This window comes from Procambarus clarkii, chromosome 84, assembly GCF_040958095.1.
Source record: "Procambarus clarkii isolate CNS0578487 chromosome 84, FALCON_Pclarkii_2.0, whole genome shotgun sequence".
NCBI lineage: Eukaryota > Metazoa > Arthropoda > Malacostraca > Decapoda > Cambaridae > Procambarus > Procambarus clarkii.
In genome coordinates, this window is record NC_091233.1 from 17,144,070 (window position 1) to 17,156,252 (window position 12,183).

The 12,183-nt window shown below is 44.5% G+C and overlaps 1 long non-coding RNA gene across 2 annotated transcripts in view; it reads right to left on the minus strand.

The window, feature by feature from the left end:
* The window catches only part of LOC123750994 (uncharacterized), a 33,366-nt gene that overhangs the window by 5,881 nt on the left and 15,302 nt on the right, over positions 1-12,183 (minus strand). For both annotated transcript variants that reach the window (XR_011225447.1, XR_006772060.2), the window contains one exon: positions 9,719-9,817. This is a non-coding gene — a long non-coding RNA (uncharacterized lncRNA). The remainder of the gene's footprint in view (positions 1-9,718; positions 9,818-12,183) is intronic.

Sequence of the window (12,183 nt, forward strand, 5' to 3'; positions counted from 1 at the left end):
CTCCCGGTGCTTCAAGTTGAGGACGGCTGCCTCAAGCCTGTAATGGACACACGCACGGGAGAAGGCAGGATGGGCCTCACCGCAGTTGAGGCAACGAGCCTGGGGAGAAGTGCACTCCGACTTAGAGTGACCTTCGCCACCACACAAAGGACAGAGAGAGACAGTCCCAGAACAGCGGAGGGCACCATGCCCAAACCTCCAGCACTTGTTGCAGAGCCGAGGAGAAGGAATGTATTCCTGGACAGAGCACCTGGCACCAGCAAGAATGACAGAGGGTGGAAGGGTCCTACCATCAAAGGTAATCTTCACAACCCGGAGGGGTTGACGGCGACTACCACGAGGGGGACGAGTAAACGTGTCCACCTGGAGAATAGAATGGCCCTGGGCAGCAAGGATATGCCGAATATCGTCGTGGCAGTCGCGCAGGTCCCGAACACCGGTCGCAACATGGGGCGGGAGCAAAATAGTGCCAACACTGGCATTCAACTGAGCGTTCTTCGAGACCCGAACAGGGGTCTCGCCAAGGCAGGATAAGGCAGCCAAGCGGGAAGCAGCATCCTGAGAAGGAGCAGCAACGACACGTGTACCGAGACGAGTGGGGTTGAAAGTAATGGAGGCATCCACGAAATCAACGAGATGTCGATGGAGGGAGAAATCGTCAGGAGATCAAAATATTTGCCCACGAAGCGGGACCAAACAAGGCTTGATAGGTAGCAGAACTGGAAGGAATCGAGCGGGGGCGGCCGTGACGAGGACGGCGGTGAGAACCCCCAGAGAGGGGTTAAAAGGCGCAGTAGTTACAACTAGAGAAGGAGCCGCGCCAGGGAACGAGGTAGTCACCACTGGGGGCTTGGGGCTCGACCCAACCACAGAGGCCAAAGGAGGAGCAAGGTCGGGGCCCAATACAGTGGAGGCTACAGAGCCCGGTCTTCCAATACGGACCGACTCGGGGGCTTGGTCGCCCCACCCCACGAGCCTGAGAAGGTAAACCAGAAGCAGCTGAAACAGGGGTTATCATCATTACGAAAAGAAGAATTCATTCACGAATGTGCCCCCACACCCACCATGGAGCCACAATTAGAGGCAGGACACCCAACAAGAAGCTATCGCCGATCTTGCCGGGGCCTCCTAGGGGTGCGTCGTGAGTATACGCCCCACAAACGCCACCTTAAGAAACCGACAGTCCGTCGAGATCGAGTTCAGTGACGAAAGGGGGATTGACAATAAAAGGTTCTCCTCGCTCTCGACGTCGGGTGCTACAGTTCTACGGGTGCAAGAGTATGCCTCCTCAAGCACACGGGCGTCAAAATAGAAGAAGTCCAAGGGAAGAACCAGAACGAGCAAAAGGTCGGCAGGAAACGGCAAGCAGATAGGAGAAGAGGGGGGAGAAAAACGAAACAGAAGGAAAAGGAAAAGATGCCCAGCAGAATTGGAGAGGACGGCAGCAGGAGCACAAGGCAAGAAAAGGACAGAGGACTGTCCCAAGGAGCATCACACTCCGGCAGCCGCCCACTAAGCCCCCACACGGCGACAACGAGCTGAGCGGGAAGGGGTGGTAGAAAGGATAAAAAGAAGGCTTAATTAAACCAAAGAAATTAAAGGTTCCTCCAAAAAAGATTTGACTGGAGGCATACCACAAGGGTCTATACCTTATATACATCAATAACAAATCAAAATATTAAAAACCACATCAAATTTGCAGATGACGCCAAGATTTATGGTATAAAGAACATGAAACTATTATATCGAGTCCTTACAAAGATCTACATGAACTCAAAAAATGGTTCAAAGACTGGCAAATTCTTCTTAATATACGTTTAACATTGCAAAACCTTAGAGGTGAGCCAGAACAATCCATATGGTGCAGGCAAAATCTCTTTTTTTAAACTGCGTGGCTTCTGCAAAAATTCCCCTACAATAAAACACTGTTTTGTGCGAGATGGTAAAATTATAGCTAGGAGGACTGACACTGGAAAAACCTATTCAATAACCACAGAAGCTCACCTTAATTCTTTCCTCAGTGACTGTGGGATATCTGCTGTATAGCCTGAATTCAAATTATAATCTCATTTAACTACCTTTGTGTACTCTAGCTCTGCCTTTCCCTTCAAAGGGTTTTAACTTTAGTTAAAAAAAAAAAGAATAATATTGTCATCTATATTATTGTCTTTTTTTCTTTTTACTCCCATGTTCCAATAGTACACTGGCTTTGCCTGTGTCCTCTAGTATTAACTTCATTATCTAGTGTTCCTGAGTGTATCTCTATTTAAACTACCTCAGTTTGTTTTAGTGTAACTTTAGTATTCAACTATAATGTACTTATAATAGTATAGTAAGCAAGCTTTTCATCTTATAGATTTCATAATTGTTTTTTTTTTTTTACTTTTTTGGTCATCTATTGTTATTAATTATTCTAGTTAATTGTTTACATTCCTAGTTCCCATTAAGTTTTTTTTTCTTTTTACTTAAAATTACCATTAAGATTATTTTACTTTAGAATTTTTAATCTACTTTTTTCTTTGTTTTCTATTTTGTAATTTGCCATTCTTGCCTTGTTTTCCTGCAAACAGCCTTTTTATGCAGACAAGTATAGACCCAGAACTAAACCTCTTATCCACTATCTATGACAATCATCACTTCAATGATCAAAATTGCAGATATTTTACAGCACATGATGTAAACAATGTATTAACAGATAATCACAATATCTCTGTAATCAACTTGAACGTTAGATCCCTAGGTAAACACTTCGATGATGTTAGTGCCTTGATTGAAACTATTGACAACAAATTCTCTTTTATTATACTTACTGAAACGTGGTTGAAAGAGGATAATACTCAACTCTTTAACATGCCTAACTACTCGGCAATTCACAACTGTCGTCAAATGCAGAGAGTTGGTGGTACTGCTCTTTACTACCACCAAGAACTAACATGCTTAAAAATAATTTGAACTAGAGACTGCTGTGGGGAGTATATCTTCGACAGTTTCAGAGTCAAGGGTGCCGAGTCTGTCCTGTCTGTGGGTGCAGTCTATAGAATTCCTAACACTGATGTGTCTGAATTCAACTCAAACCTTAGAAATCTAATACTAGATAACAGATTGAACAAAAACCATCTAATTATCGCAGGGGACTTTAATATTGACCTCTGCGAGCCTGAACACCCTACTGCTGTTAGCTTCCTCAACTGTATGAATTCCTGCTTCCTCATACCCTTAATCACTAGACCAACTAGAATCACTGATAGTACTGCTACGACTCTAGATCACATCTGGACCAACATAACCTCTCCGCTTACTTCAGGTATAATCACCGATAGCACTACAGACCATTACCCCACATTTCTCTTAACTAACATTAGCAAACCACCTCTAGAGACAAGGGAGTTAAGCTTTAGGCTGCACAATGAAACTGCTATAAACAATTTTATACCTGCTGCTGATAATGTCAACTGGGAGTCCGAGTTAGGTAACATAGGGGACATCAACCTAGCAGTGCAATCTTTTCTTCAAACAACTCTTAGCCTTTATAACACCCACTGTCCTATGCTTACAAAACAAGTCACAAGCAAAAGACTTAACAATCCTTGGCTTACAAAGGGAATACTTAAATCCATTAACAAAAAACACGACCTTGAGAAGAAGTATAGGCTAGGAACAGTCTCCAAAGAATTCTCAAAGAATTACTCGTTATTGCTATTTAAAATAATTAGACGAGCAAAAACTAAATACTATGAAGATAAATTTACCCAAATAAAGAGCAACATTAAAAAAACTTGGAGCACAATTTCACAAATATTGGGATCAAAGAAGATTTTAAATAACAAACCAACACTGCTTTCCAATAACGCTGGTCAGCTTTCAGCCTCTGATTCTGCTATTGAGTTCAATAGGTTCTTCTCTTCCATTGGGTCATCCCTTGCAAATGATATTCCATCTTCCTGTACTGATGTTAAGGACTATCTTACAGGTAACTATCCACAGTCTCTGTACCTAAAGCCTACTAGTTCCACTGATGTCAATGAAATAATCCTTTCCCTTAAAACCAAGTCTAGTGCCCTCGAGGAGATACCAACTTTAATTTACAAAAAAGCCTCCAGATCTCTAGCCCCTGCTATTGCATTGCTCTTCAACAAGTCACTTGAACTCCAAACCTTTCCTGACATTCTAAAAAAAGCAAGAGTAACCCCTGTCCACAAATGTGGTGATCTCACAGATGTTAACAACTACAGACAACAACAGGATATCAATCCTGCCTAACTTGTCAAAAATATTCGAAAAACTAATCTACAAGCAGCTTTACTCTTTTCTAGCCAAACACAATATACTTAGCTCTTGTCAATATGGCTTCAGACCCAAAAAAAGCACTAACGATGCACTTATTAGTATGATTAACTTAATTCACGCAGCTCTTGATAAAAAGGAGTTTCCTGTTGGGTTATTTGTGGACCTGCGTAAGGCTTTTGACACTGTCAACCATCAAAACCTTCTTCTTAAATTACATCATTATGGAGTCAGAGGACACTCCCTGCAATACCTCAAATCTTATCTTACTGACAGGCTCCAGTATGTTTCTGTGAATAATACAATTTCTCCCACCCTACCCATCAACATTGGTGTTCCTCAGGGCAGCATACTTGGCCCTCTCCTCTTTCTCATCTACATTAATGACCTTCCAAATGCCTCCCAACACCTCAAACCAATTCTATTTGCTGACGACACAACCTTCATTTACTCCAGTCCTGACCCCCTTGCTCTAAATGCCACAGTAAATACTGAGCTAGAGAAAGTCCATCTTTGGCTAACCGCCAACAAACTCACCCTTAACATTGACAAAACGTTTTATATTCTGTTTGGCAATAAGTCCTCTAATCAGATAAATCTCAAAATAAACAATACCCAAATTTGTAACAAATTAGATGGCAAATTCCTTGGCGTTCTCATCGACCACAAGCTGAATTTCCAGGGTCACATTCTAAATATATCAAAAAAAGTTTAAAAAACTGTTGGCATTCTTTCTAAGATCAGATATTATGTACCCCGCCCTGCCCTGGTTACTCTCTATTACTCCCTCATCTATCCATACCTCAACTATGGTATTTGTGCTTGGGGTTCTACTACCCAAAATCATTTACGTCCTCTTATTACCCAACACAAAGCTGCTATTAGGACAATATCCAACTCTGGCCCCAGACATCACTCGGTACCCTTACTCAAATCTCTGAATATGTTAGATATTAAATCACTGCACATTCTCTCTTGTGTATTATACATATATAAAACGCTGAACTGTAATGCCAATCCTGACCTCAAAAGCTTCATTGAAGGTTGTAACAGAACCCATGAGCACCACACCAGAAATAAATACAGTTTTGATATTCCTAGAGTACGACTTAATCAAACTAGAAATGCTCTACAAATCAAGGGACCCAGAATGTGGAATGACCTTCCCAGCCATGTTAAAGACTGTACCTCTCTCAACCAGTTTAAGATAAAAACTAAACACTACCTAATAAATTCCCTGTAACCTACCTCACTCCTCTATTGTCAAACCATGTCTGTAATTTTTTTTGTTTCTTTTTGTTTAATCAACACTGTTTGTCAACCTATTGTATTTGTGCTGCTTTTTCAGTCATGTTCCCCCCTTTTTTTTTTTTTATCTTTATTTGTATTTGTTCTCAACACTTTTTATTCTTTATGCTCAATTAGTATTAAGTTCTAGATATTAATGTTTTTCTTGCCCGAAACGCATTGCATAATAGTGGCTTTAGGCATTGTATGTACTAGCTCTATCTATATATCAATCCATTAATGTAACATCACTTGTATGTATGTATGTACCTTACCTGAATAAACATATTTATTTTATTTTATTTTATTTATTTTATATCACAACTACCACATTAACATTAAAATGAAGCAGAACGATGAAATAAAGGACCTTGAGCAAGAATCCATCATTAACCAAAAGTTGCTGCACTAATATCACAATTACTAACAAAACTTTTGAAATAATTTAGCGACATTTTGACTTTAAGGAAAAGAAGGTAGTTATTCTACTGTCAAAACACTTATACACCAGATATCTATTATCACTTAGATAATTGTATCCAAGCATGGACACCCCCCCCCACTCTCTTTAAAAAAACACATCTACTTTCAAACAACTTCAACACTGGCCAACAAAAATATTTCTAAAACTAAGTCGACTAATACCAGAAACAACTGAGGGCCACGACAAACACTGCAGCCCTCTCCTACCCCCAAGTCTTATGCTATTAATGATCCAAAAATTTTTTATATACTTCCTACAGACGAGTCCCGTGACAGGACGACTTGGCGAGTAAACTGAAGCACGATACAGGTGTCAACAGACATCAGTCAGCCCACTTGTCACCACAGTGGATAAATAACATTATAACCCGCAATTTTGTACGACTCCCAGTGGCCATTTAAATCAATAAAACCCAGGGTTGTGGCAATGTTATACAGCATAAGGTAAGGTATACAGGAATGCCTGGTAATGTCTAGTCCTTGTATGTCCTTTAGGCGACTAAACTGAATAACAACATTTCTGGTGTTAGACTATTTAATCCGAGTTTCTCAATCGGTACAAACTTTTAAAACCAAATAGGAATGCGCTTTAAACGTCCATTTATTTGGAGATTCTGCTTACCAGAATACAAATTACCGAGCTATGAAAGTACAGAGCACCACTTGGTTTCCGAACTTTAGTTATCCGAAACTTCCAGTTTCCCGATTGGGGTTGGGGAGTCATGCTACCCGAACAAAGTTCGGGTAGGAAGGGGTCCGCCAAGCGTCACGCCGGCTTGTTGTGGTGGGTGGGAGATGGTCCAGTTTGCCCACTGTGACTTCACAGATTCACGGCCTATTCTTCCTATTATTTTGAATTGCCATAAGGCTGGAATGTTCATTCTGTGCTTTTGTTTTACATATCTGCACAATCAAGAAACATCTGTGCACCATGTCGGCTCCAAATGCACGCATTGCGTCAGTGATGGCTGACCAGTGGGTGGATGGATGAGGGAGCTTAGGTGGGAGGCAGTATGAGAGAGGGGGGGAGAATTAGTCAGAAAGGGAGGGAGGGAGAGAGAGATGCTAGGAGGGAGTGGGCGGGAGAGAGAGATGCTAGGAGGGAGTGGGAGGGAGAGAGAGATGCTAGGAGGGAGTGGGAGGGAGAGAGAGATGCTAGGAGGGAGGGAGAGATGCTAAGAGGGAGGGGAAGGTAGGGAGAGATGCTAGGAGGTAGGCAGGAAGGGACAGAAGTAGTGAGAATTAGGGAGGGAAAGGCAGGCAGGCAGGCAGGCTAGCTTGCAGGCAGGCTGGCAGGCAGGGAGTGAGTGGTAGTCACGCGGTTGAACCGCGTGACCTTGAGAGATGGGATGTAGGGGGGCGGGTGGTTTGTTGGTGGTGGGGGTGAGACCGGCTCATTCCCGAAGATAAGCCTAACACACACTACCCGTTAGCATGATGGCAGGCAGGCAGGCTTGCAGGCTGGGAAGGAGGCAGGCAGGCTTGCAGGCTGGGAAGGAGGCAGGCAGGCTTGCAGGCTGGGAAGGAGACCCCCCTGCAGTTTTCAAAATATCTCAAACATCCCAATTTCGAGGCCTGAGCCATATTTTGGAGCCAAATTCTGGCTCTCTGCACGTATTCGCAGTTTGAAAATACGACCTTTTTTACCGAACATATGCCAAGTACTGAAAGCGGCAGTGGGACATATTTTGCCCAAACCCCCCCTGCAGATTTCAAAATATCTCAAACATCCCAATTTCGAGGCCTGAGCCATATTTTTGAGCCAAATTCTGGCTCTCTGCACGTATTTGCAGTTTGAAATTACGAAATTTTTTACCGAACACATGCCAATTACTGAAAGCGCCGGTGGGTCATATTTTGCCCAAACCCCCCTGCAGTTTTCAAAATATCTCAAACATCCCAATTTCGAGGCCTGAGCCATATTTTGGAGCCAAATTCTGGCTCTCTGCACATATTCGAAGTTTGAAATTACGATTTTTTTTACCGAACATATGCCAAGTACTGAATGTGGCGGTGGGTCATATTTTGCCCAAACCCCCAGCAGTTTTCAAAATATCCCAAACATCCCAATTTCGAGGCCTGAGCCATATTTTGGAGCCAAATTCTGGCTCTCTGCACGTATTCGCAGTTTGAAATTACGAAATTTTTTACCGAACACATGCCAATTACTAAAAGCGGCGGTGGGTCATATTTTGCCCAAACCCCCCTGCAGTTTTCAAAATATCTCAAACATCCAAATTTTGAGGCCTGAGCCATATTTTGGAGCCAAATTCTAGCTCTCTGCACGTATTCGCAGTTTGAAATTACGACTTTTTTATACCGAACATATGCCAAGTACTGAAAGCGGCGGTGGGTCAAATTTTGCCCAAACCCCCCAGCAGTTTTCAAAATATCCCAAACATCACAATTTCGAGGCCTGAGCCATATTTTGGAGCCAAATTCTGGCTCTCTGTTTCTTATCTCTACTGGAGATAAGAAACAGCCAATGTTGAATTTCAACTACCAAAGGATGGACTGGATTAAAGGATTCTAGAGCCATGAGGGCACTGCAAGTGTCAACTACAAACACAGAGGAGGATTGACAGCGAGAAAAGAGTTGATGAAGAGCATAGAGAATAGCATAAAGTTCTGCCATGAAGATGCTAGTCTCCGGAGGCAGGAGACACAAAGGTGCAATCAGGAAAAACAACAGAGTAGCCTACACCGTCTGCAGACTTAAGACAAATTGGTGAAGACGGAAATAGAGTGGAAGTGTGAAGAAAAGTGTTCAAGGAAAAGGTGATTTAGAACTGTAGGAGGGGTAAAAGTTTTAGTCATGTGGGTCAAGGCTTACAGAATTTAGGAACGGGGACCCCTCCATAGGGGCAAAGACGGAATGACACGAGGGGAAATATTGGTAACACAAACTGAAAGAGCATTTTGTAAGAGAGACAACCGTACAGAAAGAGATAGGTGGTGAAGGGGAACAGGAACCACAGGATGGGTAAAGGTCAAGGCATGACATAAGCAAGAGTGAGGGTGCTGTAAGGACCGTGCAAGGTGGAGAAGACAGTAGCGATCATGGCGATCCTGTAGAAACAGGACGCCAGTTTCAACATACAGGCTTAGGGTAGGTGTCGAAGGAAAGGTACCAGAGCTGAGCCGTAACCCAGTATGATGCAGTGTGTCCAGATGGTGAAGGGTAGAAGGAGAAGCAGACGAGTAAACAGGGCCATAATCGAGTTTAGACAGAACGAGAGAGGAATGTAAAGAGAGGAGCAGTGTCGATTAGCTCCCCAAGAAGTATGGGACATGACCTAAAGTTAGTTAAGGGCCTTAGAGCATTCAACTCGGACGTAAAAAATATGGGGCGACAAAGACAAACGAGTGTCAAAGATTAGCCCTAAAAGCTTTAGCAGATTCTTTGTACAAAAGGGGATGACCCCTGTTACCTAACAGTAAATAGGTATCTGGAAGTTAGCTGTTACAGGCTGCTTCCTAGGGGGGTGCGTGTGTGGGAGAAAAAAAAATTTAGTAGTTAACCACTGAACTGCTCTGTCTCCAAATAACACCCTGGTGCACAAGAAATAAATTCTTTCCAAAATTTTTTTTTCTCTTCTTATATTGTTAAAATGCAGAGTCTGATCACGGGGAAACTAAACAAAAAATATTGTATGTGACTTACTTTAGCTGCGATGGAGCTGGGAAGTTGAGCAAATTATGGGCGCTGAGCGTTGGAGCGATGGGGGTCTGTCGGCCCCGCCACCCCGTGCGATGGCAGTTGCTGCGAATAAAATGTTGCGCAATTATTTTGAAGTTTCTCATTCATTTCTTCATTTTTTTTGCTGTATTATTATTTAAAAGTGTGTAATTTGTGGAATTTATATAATTCAAAGTATAGAACATCGCTATGCTCAAAATTATGGGCCTCATATATGCGACATATTCTACAGTCAAACAGTGCTTTTGCTGTTATTACACTATATACACACATTGTATATACCCATCTACGTATGTATTCACCATAACGATCCACTATGTTGGTATGGTGAGCCCAAAAAACATGAGTGAACTGCCACACCCTGCCAGTCCTCCCTCCCTCCTCCAACACATTACTCGCCAACATTCCTCCTCTCAAAATACTGTTATTGTGTTTATTACACTATTTACACACGTTATGTATAAGTATGTACATGTTTTATTCATGTACATACGTACATACTTGCCATCTCCTCACCTCTCTCTCTTGCCTACTTAATGCTCTTGCTTCCCTCATCTCATCACAATCGACTTTATAATGGTCCAGGACGGATAGAAATGTCGTCGTCTATTCAATTTCCAGTGTGTGGTTTGGTCAACAATGAAATCTTCATGCAATCATGCAAGATCTTATAAAGAAAACCCCTAGAACGAATTTTGCAGATACAAAAGAGTTTAACGTGAGTAGGGGATGGTTTGAGAAATTTTGAAAAAAACCAGCGTTGAATGTAATGAAACACCATTTTCTGGGTGAGACCCGGAGGCTCCCCGGAGCTTTACCGGCTGATATGCTCATGTCAGACTTTGGCATCAGTCATGTGTATGGAGTTCTAGGGCCTACCGGGGACCACGAGCCAGAACCTGGCCCCCTCAGAGAGGCAAGGGGAGCAATGGCCTATAGAAACCCCCGTGTGGAAGCATTCTATGTCTGCCATCGACCGGGTCAAGCATCCAGAAAGGTAAGCATTCCAAAATAAACCCCTATTCTGGTGAAAATTGCTACCTAAACCCGAACTAGTGGATAGAACTCTTCAACAGAAAACAAGGAAACTAGCATGATGTCATACGTCACCGCGCTGCTGTCTGCGCAGCTCCCCCCTCCCCGGGAGGGGGAAGGGGGAGCCCCAGACCTCCCACGCCGGCTATCCACCCATCAGTTCTGAGGCTGGATGTCAAAACACGCGAAAAACGCCGACCGGAGGGAGGGAGGGTTGCCGGGGAGCCTCCGGGTCTCACCCAGAAAATGGTGTTTCATTACATTCAACGCTGGTTTTCTGGGGGGAGCCCCGTCGGCTCCCCTGAGCTAACTACCCACAGAGGAAGGTCAAAGGGACAGAACCGGGAGGCGGACACCACGCACCCCTCAAGGAGGCGAGACAGCCGACAGCAAATGCCAACCCAAGGCGCCACAGCCCCAAAATTCCCGAGAACAACAAGAGAACCACGAGCAGCAAGGCCCCTGCACGAACACCAAAAATCCATGCTCGAAAGACCGCAAGGCCACGTCGCCCAGACGGCAGCGAGAGCAGCGAAGCCACGAACGCCACAGGCATGAGGGAAGAACCCAGGCAGCTTAGCCGCAAGAACACGGCTGACCACCCGGGACACTATCACCCGCGAACCGGGAAGAACAGAACCTGGATCAACGCAAAACGCGCTCCGGACCCAAACGCTGTGGCATGCAAATAACAGCGGAGGGCCGCCACTGAACACAAAAACGACACACCCCCGGCCTGACCAACGAAGCACCAACAAACCCTGGACCCCTCCAGAATGCAGCAGCCCCACCCCGTGCCAGAAAAGATGGAGACTGCTGCCACCAAACGACCAAAACGCGAAAACCAAAGGAGCAAGAAAACTCAGCGACCCGACCCCCAGAGGCAAAGGTACAAAGGAAAGAGCCGACGAAAAAACACACCGGAACCGAAGGGGCACTACCAACCGAGGAGAAGACAGAGCACGCTGACCAGAGACCAGGATGGTGCAAGCGGCGCACGAACAGGCCGGAGGTGAAACGACGCACAAGACAGCTGACTAACGGTGCAGAAACAACACCAAGACCGAAAGCAAGCTGAAGCGGCTCCGCCTGCGCCGCACGAAAAGAGGCGACAGTATGTGGCAAGATGACGGCCCCCAACCCCCACCAGAAAACCAAGCCGAGAGTAAACCAAGCCAACAAGAGTAACCACCTAAGAAGGGACAGGAAAAGGAAGGACCGCCAAAATACCCCATACTGCCGCCAAGAGAAGCACGCAGGTGGGACACCTACCACGAAGCCACCCGACCACCAACCGGAGGCGAGACCGCGAGGCAGAATATAAGCAGCCCCGACAAGGCCCCTCCGAGCCCAGGAAAAAGGCGGAGCCGCGGGAAGATCTCGGGTGCGACCAC